Below are 15,972 nucleotides of genomic sequence, written 5' to 3'. Positions count from 1 at the left end.
AAGGGAAGAAAAACGAAAAAAAAAAAAAAAAAGGACTTTAAGGCTGCAGCCCCTGAGCATGAAGAATCCTTCCAATGAGGGGTTTGTGGTATGCACGGCTTAGGAAGGCCCAGCTCACCCCTTCCAGTCTGGTTTTCTCGCTACGCCTGAGTTCTTAGGGTCAAGCGGTGCTCCCCACCTTCATTTCCGGTTCCTGCGTAAGCCCCCGGCCCTATCAGACCAGGGCACGCATGCCTTGCCTCTTCCAGACCCTCAGTCTGGGTGTGGACTCTCGCTGTGCCTCCTGGAGGGAGACAAGCTAGATTCACCTGCACTGCCCGCCTGCTTAATTGTTGGGTGCGGGCTCCTCCCTGGATCCCCCATGGCAGTGACCTATGCAACAGCTTGCTTTGGACCTCCTGGGCCCACTCCTAATCCACACTGCAGACTGCTGTCCCCGGGCCCATGTCTCCAGGCTCCTTAGCCACCCAGCACCCAGCCCTCCAACGGAGGCTTCCAAGAAAGAATCACAAGTGAAGCCTGTTTCCTCCTCTTGTGCGCTGCTGGTGGAAAGCACATAATTATATCCTTCCTTTATTTGCTCCCTGCCTTGTGTGGGTCACGTCTCACCAGCTAATTTGTAAACTCATTAAGCGCAGAGACTGAGTCTCTCTACAACGCCGTGTTCCCATCAGGCTGACTCATTCATTAATTCATCAGATATTTCAGTGACTACTCTGTCCCAGACATTGGTGTTCAAGACACCAAGGCACGGGATGCAAGGCTGCAAAAGTAAACAGGATCCCCGCTCTCATGGTGGGAAAACAGACAATCAAATAATCATACAAATCGATGTAAAATGACACCAGAGAGCTACCACTGAAATCACTACGGTGGCAGTTCCTAAAAAAGTTGACAACAGAATTGCCATAAGATCTAGCAATTGCACGTGTGGGTATATAGTCAGAAGAACTGAAAACAGAGTCTCAAAAAGATATCTGGACACCCACGTTTACAGCATTATTCACAAGAGCCAAAAGACGGAAGCAACCCCAGTGTCCGTCAAAGGATGAACGGATAAACAACATGGAGTCTATCCATATAATGGAATATTATTCAGCCTTAAAAAGGAAGGAAATTCTGACATGTGCTCAACATGAATGAATGTGGAGGATATTATGTTAAGTGAAATCAGCCCATCGCAAAAGGACAAATACTGCATGATTCCATTTATACGAGGTACTTAAGGGTAATAAACTCATAGAGACAGAAGGTAGAATGGAGGTTACCAGGGTCCCGGGGGTCGGGTGGGTGGTGGGGCAGGGGAAATGGAGAGTTAGTGTTTAATGGGGACAGTTTCAGTTTGGGATAATGAAAATGGTTCTGGAGATGGATGGGGGTGATGATCAGACAACAATGTGAACATATTTAGTGCCACAGAGAAGTATACTTAAAAATGGTTAAGATGATAAACTTTATGTGTATTTTAGCGTAGTTAAAAATAATTTTTAGGGGCGCCTGGGCGGCTCAGTCGGTGAAGCGTCCGACTTCAGCTCAGGTCATGATCCCATGTGTCATGGGTTCGAGCCCTGGGTCGGGCTCTGTGCTGACAGCTCAGAGCCCGGAGCCTGCTTCGGATTCTGTGTCTCCCTCTCTCTCTGCCCCTCCCCTGCTCATGCTCTGTCTCTCTCTGTCTCAAAAATAAATAAAACATTAAAAAAATTTTTTAATAAATGAAATGAAATAATAAAATAAAATAAAAATAATTTTTAAAATAACAAAGGTGCCTGGGTGGCTCAGTCGGTTGACTGACCTCAGTCGGCTCAGGTCACGGCCCCAGGGTCATGGGACGGAGCCCTGCGTCGGGCTCCGTGCGGAGCGTGGAGCCTGCTTGGGATTCTTTCCTTCCCTCTGGCCCGCCCCCGTGTGGGCACGCCCTCCGTGTGTGTGTGTCTCTCTCTCTCTCTCTCTCTCTCAAATAAAATAAATAAATAAATAATGAAAATAAACAAAGAGAACGCAATAACAAACAAAAACGTTACACCCGAGACAAGAGTTGAAAGAGCAAGGCAAGGCTGCCCAGCGGACGTGATGGCCAAGTTCTGAAGGGTGAGGGGTGGGTATCGGGGTCAGTGGTGCCTCCGCCCTCGCCCACCACTGAGGCTCTCAGACTGCGTAGAACTTCAGGCTTGCTCGGCAACCCTCTTCACAAAGATTTAAGAACGACATACAGAAGTAGGTAGAGGAGCCTTCGACTACAATATCCTATGGTCGTGTCCAATGATACACAGGTTACTCTTTGGGCTTCGTGCTAGTTTGTTTTCCAAGGACTAAACCAGTGACTCTCAGGCGTCAATATATACGAGATTTATCAGAGGGGCTTGTTAAAGGCAGACTCCTACACCCCACCCCCCGCCACATTTGTGGGGGGGCGGTTGGCATAGGGCCCAGTCATGCGTACTTTACATGATTTAAAATACACGTAGCCCACCCACCTCAAGTCACTCTAAAGACCCCCTGCAGACCACGCTTTTGTGAGACACTGGGTCTGTATTCATTTTGTAAGCCTCCAACTCCCGGATGAGACCATCATCACTAGTAATTTGCCAGTCAATGGTTAGGAACTGAAAACAATTTATTTCTGAACGGCCTCACCACCCAAAGAAAATAAACAGTGCAAATAAACCCGCATACTCACGTAGGGCCCATATTTCAAGCTATTGTACCGACTTTACAACTTTCTGGGAAGCAAGGAAACATAGTTCAAGGCCGGTTCTATAAATAGATGAATGGAGGCAGGCAGTGATAGAAAAAGAGGAGAGCTCATCACGACAGGAGGCTCTCAGCCACCTTTCTACGTAGCAGGTGAGGTCCAGCCGGCCAGTTGCGTGGGGCCTAATCCTTAGAAGCAAGTCTGTCAAAACCGCTTACTTAGAGGCATGCGCAGCTAATGTCGACCAGCTCATTAGCAAGCATTAAAATGTGTCCCCAGCAATGATTATTAGGTCAGAGCTGGGGTATTTAGCACTCCATCAACCTGAAACCATGATCTTCCAATACTACCGTGCAGTGGGGATCCCTGTCGCCCTGTACGGCTCATAAGAGAGAAATCCTGCTCAGTCACTACGGGGCGACTCCCCTGTTCTATACAGTTATGCCATGAGCTAAACTTTACTGAATCTTATTTCCTTGAAAAGTGGTAACACGTATATAGTGATGAGGTATTAATCAAGAGCGCATTCATTTTATAAACCTTGTACGCCATTCCCCCAGCATGGCGGGTTGCGGTCCACTTGTCCCTCTTTGTTACTGAATGACATGATTCATGTCACGGGCTCCAGATGGGGTTGGATACAAGGCGGAAAGGACACTCCTGCAGAGTTTGGGGAAAAAAGTTTCCGTGAATAAGCCGAGGCCGTTTCTTTGTTATATCTAGATCTTTCACCTTTGCAGAATACCTGTTGGCCAGACTTACTTAATTTCTGCTCTCTCTCAAGACTTTCTAAGAAAGCACTCATTGGCTTGACCATCCCATTTTAATACTCCACCTTTCTTCCCATCTCATTGGTTTGCATCTTCTTTCCCTGCTGAGTCGGTAAGTGACCTAAGGAAGAGTCGGGATGAAACTCTAGGCCTCCTGATGCTTTCTACTGCTTGATTCCACCTGTGAAAGTCTCCTTATCCCTGAGGAGCTTACAACTTTTTGAAAATTTTATAAGACGAGGCAGGAAGGTGGCCTGGAGAACATGTCCAGTAGCTCTTGGGTTTGATAGACATGTGTTTGAATCTCAGTCTTACCCGCTGATACACTTTTATCCACAAATAACAGAAACCCTATCCAGAAGGAGCTGGCGTAGAGTGCATCTGGGTGGCTGATTGATTCAGTGGCTCAAGGTTCTTTCCATCTTTCTGCCCTGCCTCCCTCCAGGCATTATACCGGACACAATGGCCAACAGAAAAAGACCATTAATTTCTTTGAACGCGGCCTCTTTATTTTGTAAAATAGTCCTATCCTCTCTACGTACTTTATGGACCGGTAAGAATTAAGCAAGATAAAACATGTCCAAGCCCTAGGCAGAGCACATGGCCTATGTTGGCGCTTATATACCTTAAGACTCAGTGAAGTCTGATCCGAGTCTCCTAAGGAATATAATTTAAGGGAGTGAGGGTGCGGGCCCTGGATTTTAAATCTACACACGTTTAAAAACTGGCACGACTGCTTACTAGCTAAGTGAACTTGGATCCACTGGCAAAATATTCCTAAGCCTGTTTCCTCATCTATAGCATAAGCAACTCTAGTATCTAGCAATAAAGAGAATATGGAGAAAGTTAAATAAAATGATGCACGTGAAACACACAGCATTGAGCCGGGTACCCTAGGGGTGTTCAATAAATACGAACCATTTTTTTATTATGCTGATCAGTGGGGGAGCAAAGAGGACTATAGCTTGGTGAGGTAGGGTGTTCTTGGGTCCCAAACATGCATTTGGGGAAGGGGATCTTACTAGCATACCGAAGGGTGGGGACTCTGTCCCGGGAAGGACACAAGGTTAGCTGGCTAGGGTTGGTAAAGCGAGACCTGCTTTTTACCGGGTCTGGGGTGGCCCGGGGAAAGAGTAAGCTTTTGTCATGGTAATGATGGGGAGGCCTCGGCGGGAATCCCTTTCCACCCCCAGATCAGGCCAGTCTCCTCGGGAGGAAAGGGCCCGGCGGGGAGGTTGACTTGCCTCCCGAGCTCCGTAGGTGGCAGTGTGCGTGCAGCGTTGAAGGCGGGAGGCAGGCGTGGCCATCCCGCAGCCTCGCCCAGACCCCCAGCCCAGGTCCACACCAGGCACCCGGGAAATCGCATCCCCTGCGCCCCCACCCCCTCCCCGCCAGGATCCAGAGAGCCCTCCGGCCACCCACCCGCCGGCGTCCCCCTCGCTTCCCAGTCCACCTGCTGGGCTGGAAACAAACCAGGACCGCCCAGAGGCACCTTTGCAATGAAAAATACAGCCTGAGAAAAGCCTCCGCTGAGTCTGCAAACCCCACTACCTACCCTTTGCTTTCAAAATGGATTTTTAAACTCGTTTTTTCTTTAACTGATTCCCTGGTCAGCCTTTGGGGCTGAGAAAACCATTCTACCAGGGAGAGGCTGAAAGGAAGGATTACATGGCTCTAAGAACTCAAAGTCAGGCTCATTCTTGCTCGGCTTGTCATTCACACTGAAGTAAATGCTTTGCTCACCCCACCCCTTCCCCCAACAAGATGATTTTAGGCTTACAGGATGATTTATCCCTCTGGGCGCTCCACAAATTATTTCCTTCTGGCACCCCCCGAAAAGCAGTTGTTGCAGAGGCTAAGGGTACCAGCTGCCTGGAACACATATTAACAAATCCTGTGAAGGAGGAAGACATCAATCCTACAAAACCAAGGCAGGTGGCTTCGGTCTTGGGAAAAGACAACAAAGTCCTGGGTTCAAGTTCCCTCTCTTGTCCACCAGAGTGACTTTATGAAGCTCTTTTGAGCCCCAATCTATGAAATCTACCTCGAGAATAGAACAACAAAATTGGCAGTGCTGTGCTCAGCCATTTGGAGTTGAGCCGAAGAAAGAAATCATGAATGTGGATATACTGTATTTAAAACCTTGATGTTTTTCGCATCATTGATTATTTTGCATTAATTTTTATTTTTTAAATACAGTACTGAAATCTTACTTATCTTGGGGTACCTGGGTGGCTCAGTTGGTTGAGCGTCTGACTTCAGGTCATGATCTTGTGGTTCATGAGTTCAAGCCCCACCTTGGGCTCTGAGCTGACAGTGCGGAGCCTGCTGGGGATTCTCTTTCTCCCTCTCTCTCTCTGCACCTCCCCCCCCCCCTCGATTTCTCTCTAGAGAATTAGAGAGATTCTCTCTACCCCAATTAAATAATCCCACCCCAATTAGATTGGGGGGGAATCTAATCTTACTTATCTTGATTACTGAGCTGAGTGGGGTGTTTTGGCGGCCTCTCAAATTTTGCACAAAAGGCACCTCACCACCTCACCCTAGTCAAAACCCTGATGGTTAGGTCAAGTAATATATATGAACATAGCAAGCACCCTCTAGACTTTTCATGACGTTTGCTGACCGACTGCATAGAGAATTCTGAGCTGAGTTTGGGGGCTGGAGGCCATGGGAACAAGTCGTCTATGGCGAACCCTGCCTTGAAAATTTCACACAGTGTCTCGTTTAAAACCCACAACTTAGCTGAGCGTTAATGTCTACATCCTCAGACAAAAACCCAAGACTACAAAAGAGAGCATTTGTAGGAAAGTGACGCTCCCCGTTCTCCCTAGCCCAGAAACGATGATGCTTCTGCTCTGAGTCATCCGAATTCTTTCTCCTGCTGCCCCTTTTCTGCACACCCACTTGTGTGTGATATAGCAGGCAGGCAGGCAGGTGGGCAGATCGGGCAGACAGCACAGCATGTTCCTCTGGGCAGGGCCCTGGGGCAGCCAGAGAACCCCAGGAGAGGGTGGGAGGTGGAGAGACGATTCCCAGAGCTCACTGGGCCTCATGCGAGCATCTCTGGGATGCACAGACTTTGAAACTGTGGGCACCTACTGGCCTTGGGGGTAGCTGGGAAGGGTGGGAAGAAGAGACCAGGGAAACACGGATTCTCCGTGTAACGTATGCACTTTGTTTCCTTTCTGGAAAATAAAATACTATTATTACGTCTCCAGGAGTTTTTTTTAAAAACTCTGGTGTTGGGGCACCCCGGTGGCTCAGTCAGTTGACCGGTTGACTTCGGCGCAGGTCATGATCTCACGGTTTGTGAGTTCGAGCCCCGCGTCGGACTCACTGTTATTAGACTGTTAGTGCAGAGCCTGCTTCGGATCCTCTGTCTCCCTCTCTCTGCCTCTCTGCCGTTTGCGCTCTCCCCAACATAAATAAATACTAAGAAAATAAAAATTAAACAATCAAAACTCTGGCACTGTGGCCCACCTTGAAAAAAAAATACTTAGAGTTCAGGGGTTTAAGAAATATAACCCCTCAATACATCTTATGAAGAAGCTGTGTCTGCCAAAGAGTTGGTCTTAAAGCAGAATGAAACAAAGTGGAATGGATGGCGTGCTTGCTTCCAGAGCTTCCACTGGCTTCAACCCCTGGGTGGGTAAGAACCTATTTAAAGCAATTTCCACGTCAACCCCTCTTGCCTCCTCCTTCCATTCTTGACCCTTTATTCTCTATTCCTCGTCTCAGGGAAAAGGAAACAAATTATCGAGTCCTTGCCCTTTGCTAGGCGGGTCGTTAGGGGTTTCCCATGCATTATCTAATTGAATGTCAAACTGGCGCTGGGAAGTAGACACTCTTATTGACATTTTAAGGATACATGTAGGCGCCACCCAGGTTCACCCAGAATCCAATGGCTACAACCGGGCTTGGCCTGGCCTTCTGACTCCAACGCTTCCCAACCGCACCCCAACCACCGTCTTGACTTCTTTCTTTTTTTCTTTTTTTAATGTTTATTTGCTTTTGAGAGAGAGACAGAGCGTGAGCCGGGAAGGGTGAGAGAGAGGGAGACGCAGAATCCGAAGCGGGCTCCAGGCTCCCAGCTGTCAGCACAGAGCCCGACGCGGGGCTCGAACTCACGAGCTGTGAGATCATGACCTGAGCCAGTCGGACGCTTAAGCAACTGAGCCACCCAGGCGCCCCCACCATCTTGACTTCTGACTTCACTTCTGCCATAGCCAACAATTAGTAGATGATGGGTGTCTTCCAAAATGCTTTTACCCAGAGTTTGCCACATCCAGCTGTTTGTTATTTTATTAATCTTCAACTCATTACGTGAAAGGTAAGGGGGAGACATGAGTGCTCTGTGCTCAGGATGAGAGAACAGAAGTATCTTGGGAGAAGAGGACTTTGTGTAAATAATACGTGCAAAAGGGCGGGTCCAAATCTCAACCGAATTTCATTCTTCACCCAGGAGACACCAGCATGCAGAGTGGTTCCCCGTTCTTAGAGCTGCCTCTCCAGACGGAGAGGAAGTGCTGTGGTTCTGCCTTTGGCACGGAACGTCCCAGGGCCAAGTGCGCAAAGCCCAGTGCCCACTTTCAGGACAGCACCCATTTGCAGGGCAGAGGGCAGTTTTAACCTGAGCTCTGTGAACATAGGTGGGGAGAGACCGACACAGAGAGAAGAGGAAACCACATGGGAGAGAAAGAATATGCGTGTGCACGTGGAAGAATGGTATATCGTTTCTTCTTTCCTTCTGGCCTAGAGTGAAAAACCTCAGCATCACGTCCTGTTCCCCCAATTGCAGATGTTAGGACATTAACGACGGTCTGTGGGGAGGGTGGCAGAAACACAGAAGGGAAGAGCAGCTCTGTGTCCTCTCCAGAGTGGAAGAGGTAAGAGAGATTGCAATTTGCCTACCTTACCTCCGGCCTCCTTTTCGCCCTTTGAATTTCTTCCTGGAATGTTCTTCCTTTAGAATTCCAGGTTTGGGCTGAGCACATTACTGCCCACCTAAAAGACTTCATTCTCCAGCCTTTCTTGCAGAAGTCTGGCCCTGTGCCTAATTTCTCACTGAAGAGATGAAAGAAATACTGTGTGGGACTTAGGAAAGGCTTTTTTAAAGGGCGAGAATGCTCTTTTCTTCTCCCCATGTTTCCATCTTGCTGAGTGGAACAGAGATGTGATGGCAGGGGCATTAGCAGCCACTGTGGACCAGGAGACCACCCTAGGGGTGGAACTGGAGGGGACATGGGTCTTTGATGGAAGTCCTGGAATGCCTAACTCTAGTCTTTTACACGAAAAAGAAATGTAAGTTTATCTTATCTAAGACTAAATGGGGAAAGGGAAGATGTGTGGGGAGGACTGTTTCTACGTTATGCAGATTAACCTAATTCTTTTTGGTTTTTAAAATATTTTTTTATGTGTATTTTTATTTTTGAGAGAGAGAGAGAGATGGAACACAAGTGGGGCAGGGGCAGAAAGAGGGAGACACAGAATCTAAAGCAGGCTCCAGGCTCCCAGCTGTCAGCACAGAGCCCGACACAGGGCCCGAGCCCACAAACAGTGAGATCATGACCTGAGCCGAAGTCGGATGCTCAACCGACTGAGCCACCCAGGCGCCCCCAGGTTAACCTAATTCTAATTGATAGAGAATTTTTGTTGAAACAGCATAATCCTAGTTTGCTGGGAACTTTCTTTCCTCCACATATAGGAAGAGACCGCGGCCAGAACAAGGAAAGTTGTATAGTGAATCTCAACTTCCTGCATTGTTAAAATGTCACACGCATTGCAGAGGCCAGAATAATTGACTGAATGTATATTTACTGTGCATTAATAATGTGCCCGGCACAGGGGAGCCTTTGCCCGGGGAGGTCCTGCTCCCCTTGTTTTACCATAACTAATGAACCAAATCGGGGCCCCCACAACATTTCAGAAGCCCCCATTGTCTCCCCAGCGCTGCAAAAGAGAAGCAAAATAATCGGTCATCACTGGCCCTGGTGGGGAGGGCTAATGACATGACCATATGCCAAGCTTTTATGTGTTGGCCCTCCTTTGAACTTTAAGCCAACCTTTATGTAATAGGTGTTACTGTCCTCAGTTTATACCTGTATCAACTAAAATGCAAAGATAGGCCAACTGGCCCTTGGACAACCAGCCAGGAATTATCTGTGATACTGCTCAATAAATATCTGTTGAATGAAGGACTGAAAGTCCAAGTTTTGTTCACTAGCTTGCAGAGCATAGATTTGGGGGTGGGGGGAAGCTATTGTGTGACATCCCCATTCTTAAATGTCTTTGATATAAATGAGTACAAATGGTCATGGTGCTTCCCTAGAGCCAAAATTGGATGAGAACATTTATCTACTTCTGGCCTCCACACAAACATCTTTATCAATCATTCCCCCGGCCCACCTTCTAGGTGGCATTGCTGCTTCTCAGGCTCTTCCTGTGCTTGCCCGTGAGCCAACCGTGGTACCAGGCACCATGAGAAAGCATAAGACACATCCCTTGCCCTCACTGTGGCTAGCAAGAGTGCAGCCTCAGCCAACGGACACTGGCTTTTCAATACAGTTTCACCGCAAGACGTATGACCGTAAGCAAGCCACTCAACCACTCGGCCTCAAGCACTTTATGTATTTATGTGTTTGTCTGTCTGCTTATTTATTTTTAAGTAGGCACCATGGCCAGCGCCGAGCCCAACACGGGGCTCGAACCGACAACCCCTAGATCGAGACCTGAGCTGAGACCAAGAGTCGGACACTTAACCGACGGAGCCACCCGGGCGCCCCAAGTGCCTAATGTATAAATAAAAATTTAATTCAGTAAGTGCAGGTGCTCAGCATTACGCCAAGGGTGGAGGATGCGGAGAGAAAGATATGACACCTGTCCTTAAGGATGTGAGTCGAGTGAGGGAATTTGCAGATAAACATAATGGTATGGTTAATGCCAAACAGGCCGTCCTGCCCCTGAAGTTCCTGGTGTGGGGTGCATGAATGTACTCCAGCCTGGTTCAGAAGTAGGGGGGCGAGCGCTTCTCTCCATCACCGCCGTCCTGCTGAATTTCCAGTCATCAGGGGGCTTACAAATCTCCTGGCATTCTAAGGCGGTGTCCTCTCAAAGGGCCCTAAGGCTCATGGTGCTCAGTGGTGCCCTCAGAGTGTCTCTTTTCCTGGCCTCCTGGCACGTCCCAGGCCATGAGAGCTCAAGGACAGAGGTCCAAACACCGGTCAGAGCTAGAGCCCCCTCTCCTGGGACTGTTCCCCCCCCAGACCATCATGGGGTCTACCCACAACCCGGTCAGTCCTCACTCCCCAAAGCCCTAATTTTACTTCTTCTTTTTTTTTTTTCCCCATGGCCTCTAGCAAAAGACATTAGGACAAAATCCAAACCCTCAGCCATACAAAATGGAGAATCCAGATTTTAGAAACAGATGGTCTTCCTTCCCAATAAGGGAGAGAAAATGATTTGACTCAGGTTGGAGTGGTACCAGTGAAGACTTGCCACTATAAGGAACATTCCAACTACGCTTTGAGAATGGTGAGCTATTCTCAGATAATAAGTGACATCTCACATTTTGGAGCGTTTCCAGGACTGTGTGCCAGGCACCGAGCTAAAGGCTTCACAGCGAGGTACGTTAGGCCTCCCTCCAGCAACCCTGCAGCAGAGTCTAATAGTAATAGCATCGTACGGATGAGAAAAACAGAGGCACCGAGTCATGTGACTTTCCCCAGGTCGAGTCCAGCCCTTTGGGTCTGGGGCCCACACCCCTCACCACTCCTCTACATTCGATTATGGCGATTTTATCCATTTCTTTGAGGATCCAACCAAATATTCTCTCCTCCGGCTAGAATGTCTTCCTGCCTCCCCTTATCTCACCAGCCCCTACTTAATCCCGGGCCCCAAATTCCGTTAGTCTGCCGGGTCTAACATAATACCACACACTGGGTGGATTAAGCGACAGAAGCGTATGTTCTCACAGTCCTGGAGGCTGGAAGCCCCAAGTCAAGGTGTTGGTGGGTCTAGTTCCTTGGTTTGCCTTCTCGCCGTGTCCTCACATGGTCGCCTGCATCGCGTTCTCACTCGAACATCCCTGCCTCACTGGTTATCTCTCTGCGTGCTCAGATTTCCTCTTGTTATAAGGACACTGGTCAGATTGGATTCGGACTCACGCCAAAGACTCCCTTTCACTTACCCACCTCTTTAACGACCCTATCTCTAAACCCAGTCACATTCTGAGGTTCTGGGGATGAAGGCTTCGGAACCTGTAACGGAGGGAGACAGGTAGAGAATTCAGCCTATAACACAGGCTAAATGTTTAACTAGCTACTTAACTGGCTGTTCGCTCTACATCTATCCTCCCCTTATGTAGACGCCACTGGGGGAGGGATCATGTCTGGCTTGTCTGCTCTGTGCCCTTTTTTCCCAGCACGGTGCCTGGTACCTGACGGGTACTGTCTCAGTCCGTTCAGGCTGATGTGACAGAACGCCAGGGACTGAGCGGCTTGGACAACAGACAACCCTCACTGTCCCAGAGGCTGGGAAATGCAAAATCAGAGTTCTTTTGAGGGCCTTCTTCCTGCTTGGCAGATGGCCACCTTCCGACTGTATCCTCCCATGGCAGAGTTAGGAGAGGGAGAGAGAGACAGAGAGGAGAGGGACAGAGAGCAAGAGGAAGCAAGCTGTCCCCCGTCTCTTCTTATAAAGACACTAAGCCTATTCACCAGGCTCCACCCTTGGCGGTTCTCATTAAGCCTAATTGCTTCCAGATCCCATCACACTGGGGATTAGGGATTCAACGTATGAATTTGGGAGGGACCAGTCAGTCCACGGAGGGCACTCAACAAAGACTTTTTTTTTATTATCCAAAAATGTACTTTTATTTTGCTGTTTTCCCAGGCCCCCATACCATTTTGAGCCTGTTCATAGGCTTTCCTATTAATCTCTGACCAGCTGCTTTGTCAAACATGGAGGTTATTCCTATCCCTGTGACAAATTCTTACCTCTTAATGTGACAAAAATCCATTTCTGCTCTATCCTACCCAAACTCTTTTTTTTTTTTCTAGTGGATATCTCTATTTTCTTTTTTTTTCTTTTTTCTTTTTTAAAATTCACATCCAAATTAGTTAGCATATAATGCAACAATGATCTCAGGAGTAGGTTCCTTAGTGCCCCTTACCCATTTAGCCCATACCCCCCTCCCACAACCCCTCTAATAACCCTCTGTTTGTTGTCCATATTTAAGAGTCTCTTCTTTGTCGCCCTCCCTGTTTTTATATTAGTTTTGTTTCCCTTCCCTTATGTTCATCTGTTTTGTCTCTTAAAGTCCTCATATGAGTGAAGTCATATGATATTTGTCTTTCTCTGACTAATTTCACTTAGCATAATACCCTCCAGTTCCATCCACGTAGTTGCAAATGGCAAGATTCCATTCTTTTTGATTGCCAAGTAATACTCCATTGTGTGTGTGTGTGTGTGTGTGTGTGTGTGTGTGTATCACATTTTCTTTATCCATTCATCCATCAATAGACATTTGGGCTCTTTCCATACTTTGACTATTGTCGATAGTGTTGCTATAAACGTTGGGGTGCACGTGTCCCTTCGAAACAGCACACCTGTATCCCTTGGATAAATACCTAGTCGTGCAATTGCTGGGTCGTAGGGTAGTTCTGTGTTTAGTTTTTTGAGGAACCTCCATACTGTTTTCCAGAGTGGCTGCACCAGCTTGCATTCCCAACAAAGACTTTTGAAATAGTGTGGAAGAAGGTAAAATATTTCTTTTATTTGTAAAGCATCATGAGAGTTCTAGTTACTATTAGGATCTTTTACAAAATGAAAGAATATTAGAGCTAGAATGATCCTGGGAACTGTTTCCTCACAACAATGAGATAATTGCTAGAAAAAGATCCTTATGAAAATCGACACCCTGGCCCATCATGCCTTGTGTTTTTCTGGTTGGGTAGGGGGGGTTGGTTATGCTTTTGTTTTATTTTAAAGCAGTGCTATATTAAATTTTTTTATGTTTGTTTGCTTTTGAGAAAGACAGAGAGAGAGAGCATGAGCAGGGGAGGAGCAGAGAGAGAGGGAGACACAGAATCGGAAGCAGGCTCCAGGCTCTGAGCTGTCAGCACAGAGCCCAACGTGGGGCCTCAACCCACGAACCTCAAGATCATGACCTGAGCCGAAGTCGGATGCTCAACCAACTGAGCCACCCAGGCGCCCCAAAGCAGTGCTCTTTTATTTTTTTTATTTATTTTTTTTTTAATTTTTTTTAACGTTTATTTTATTTTTGAGACAGAGAGAGACAGAGCATGAACGGGGGAGGGTCAGAGAGAGAGGGAGACACAGAATCTAAAACAGGCTCCAGGCTCTGAGCTGTCAGCACAGAGCCCGACGCGGGGCTCGAACTCACGGACTGTGAGATCATGACCTGAGCCGAAGTCGGACGCTTAACCGACCGAGCCACCCAGGCGCCCCAGCAGTGCTCTTTTAAAACAGTTTATACCAGCTCACGAGAGCTTACTTTTAAATCTTCAGGGATTTTTCAATTTAGCTGCTAAGTACAGCCGTTACTTAAACTTCAATTCTATGAACTTATGATTCACTAACTGATACTAGAAACAAAGGAAATACTCACGAGTCAGCACTTCCTAGTTCCTTTAGTACATTTCTTATGGACTGAATCGTGTCCCCAGCACTCATATGTTGACGATCTAAGCGCCGCCACCTCAGAAGGTGACTGTATTTGGAGAGAGGGTCTTTAAAGATGCAGTCAGGTTAAACGGAGGCCGTCAGCGTGGGCCCTTCATCCAATCTGACTGGTGTCCTAGTAAGAGGGGGAAATTTGGACACGCAAAGAGACACCAGGGATTCACACACGCACAGGCACGACAGCCATGTGAAGAGGCAGGCAGCAGGAGGAAGGCCAACTGCAAGCTGAGGAGAGAGACCTCAGAGGGACCCAGCCCTGCTTACACCCAGGGCGCAGACTTCCAGCCCTCAGAGCTGTGAGAAATTGCACGTCTGATGTGTAAGCCACCCGGTCTGCGATACCCTGTTACGGCAGCCGAAGCTGACAAGTACAACACTTCTCGGTTTCCCGCAATCTTCACCTACCGTATCGGTCTGGTGGAAATGCCATGTGGTGGACAGGGCACCCGGGTGGCTCAGTCGGCTAAGCGTCGGATTCTTGATCTTGGCTCGGATCATGATCCCACGAGTTTGCGAGTTCGAGCCCCGCATCAGGCTCTGTGCTGACAGCACGCTTGCTCTCTATCTTCCTCTCAAAAATCAATCAATAAACATTAAAAAAAAAAAAAAAGCCACATGATGGTGTGCCCCTGGGTGTCTCTCCCCAGCACTGCACGCGGTGGGTGACACCACGTTCATAGCTTGAAACCCACCATGGTGGGAATATTTCTAGCGCAGAAACTGGCAAATATCATGAATCAGGGCTTTTCCCCGCAGGGAGCCACGTGTGAAGCATTTATCGGCACATCTCTGCTTTGAAGTGACCACTATTTTAAGTTATTTTAAAATTAAATAGTGACCAGTTATTTTAAATTAATTTAAAATAAATTTAAACTTAAAAAAAAAAAGACCTGGAAAAACTATAAACCCCCCAAAAATTTAAATGAAGGGTGAGACAGAAGTTGGAATTTGCAATATTAACTTAAAAGAGACCAATTCCTTATACCTCTTAATGCACCTATAAAACCAAGGCAAACGCTGTACTTAGGAAGCCCAGCAAAAATACAAAACCGATAATATAAAGGAATGCTATCGATTTTTTTTTATTATTTTTTAATGTTTGTTCATTTTTGAGGGAGAGAGAGAGAGAGAGAGACAGAGTGCAAGTGGGGGAAGAGCAGAGAGAGAGGGAGACACAGAATCCGAAACAGGCTCCAGGCCCTGAGCTGTCAGCACAGAGCCCGACGTGGGTCTTGAGCTCATGACCTGAGCCAAAGTCGTACCCTTAACCCACTGAACCACCCAGGCACTCCTAAATGAACACCATCAATTTACTATAGGAGATCATGTTTTGTTAAGTTAACTCACACATGTTGTGTTTAAAAATAAGACCCTATGGCCTCAGGTCCATCCCTTTCTTTCAAACTGCTCTGTGCTTTGACTTCCATTAACAGGGAGGCAGAGAACCTCTATTTGCATGGTATGTTGTACAAAACGGCATTAATAATTTCAAAGCTTTGTTTGCCGGTTCAAGATAATCCGACCCTGTGCTTAACCAAAACTCTGCCAGCGGGTGATCTTCGGTGCCAATTTAATGCGCTGTCATTTGATCTCTGCCAAACAGTTTTGCTCATTTGAACGTGAAGTTCACATTGCAGCTTTATTGAAACCTGCACTAACAAAGTATCTAATCCAATTATTACTGGAATTGGTTACAGAAAATTTCTTCATGGCACATTTACGACTACACTTACAGCTAATGAACTGTCGCCAAGCTGGCGGGCTCTGTGATCGGAACATCTGATCGTTCTGCCAATATGAGACTGA

Source organism: Panthera leo, chromosome B1 (assembly GCF_018350215.1).
Source record: "Panthera leo isolate Ple1 chromosome B1, P.leo_Ple1_pat1.1, whole genome shotgun sequence".
NCBI lineage: Eukaryota > Metazoa > Chordata > Mammalia > Carnivora > Felidae > Panthera > Panthera leo.
The sequence above is the reverse complement of the archived record's forward strand: the minus strand, read 5'-3'. Positions refer to the sequence as shown.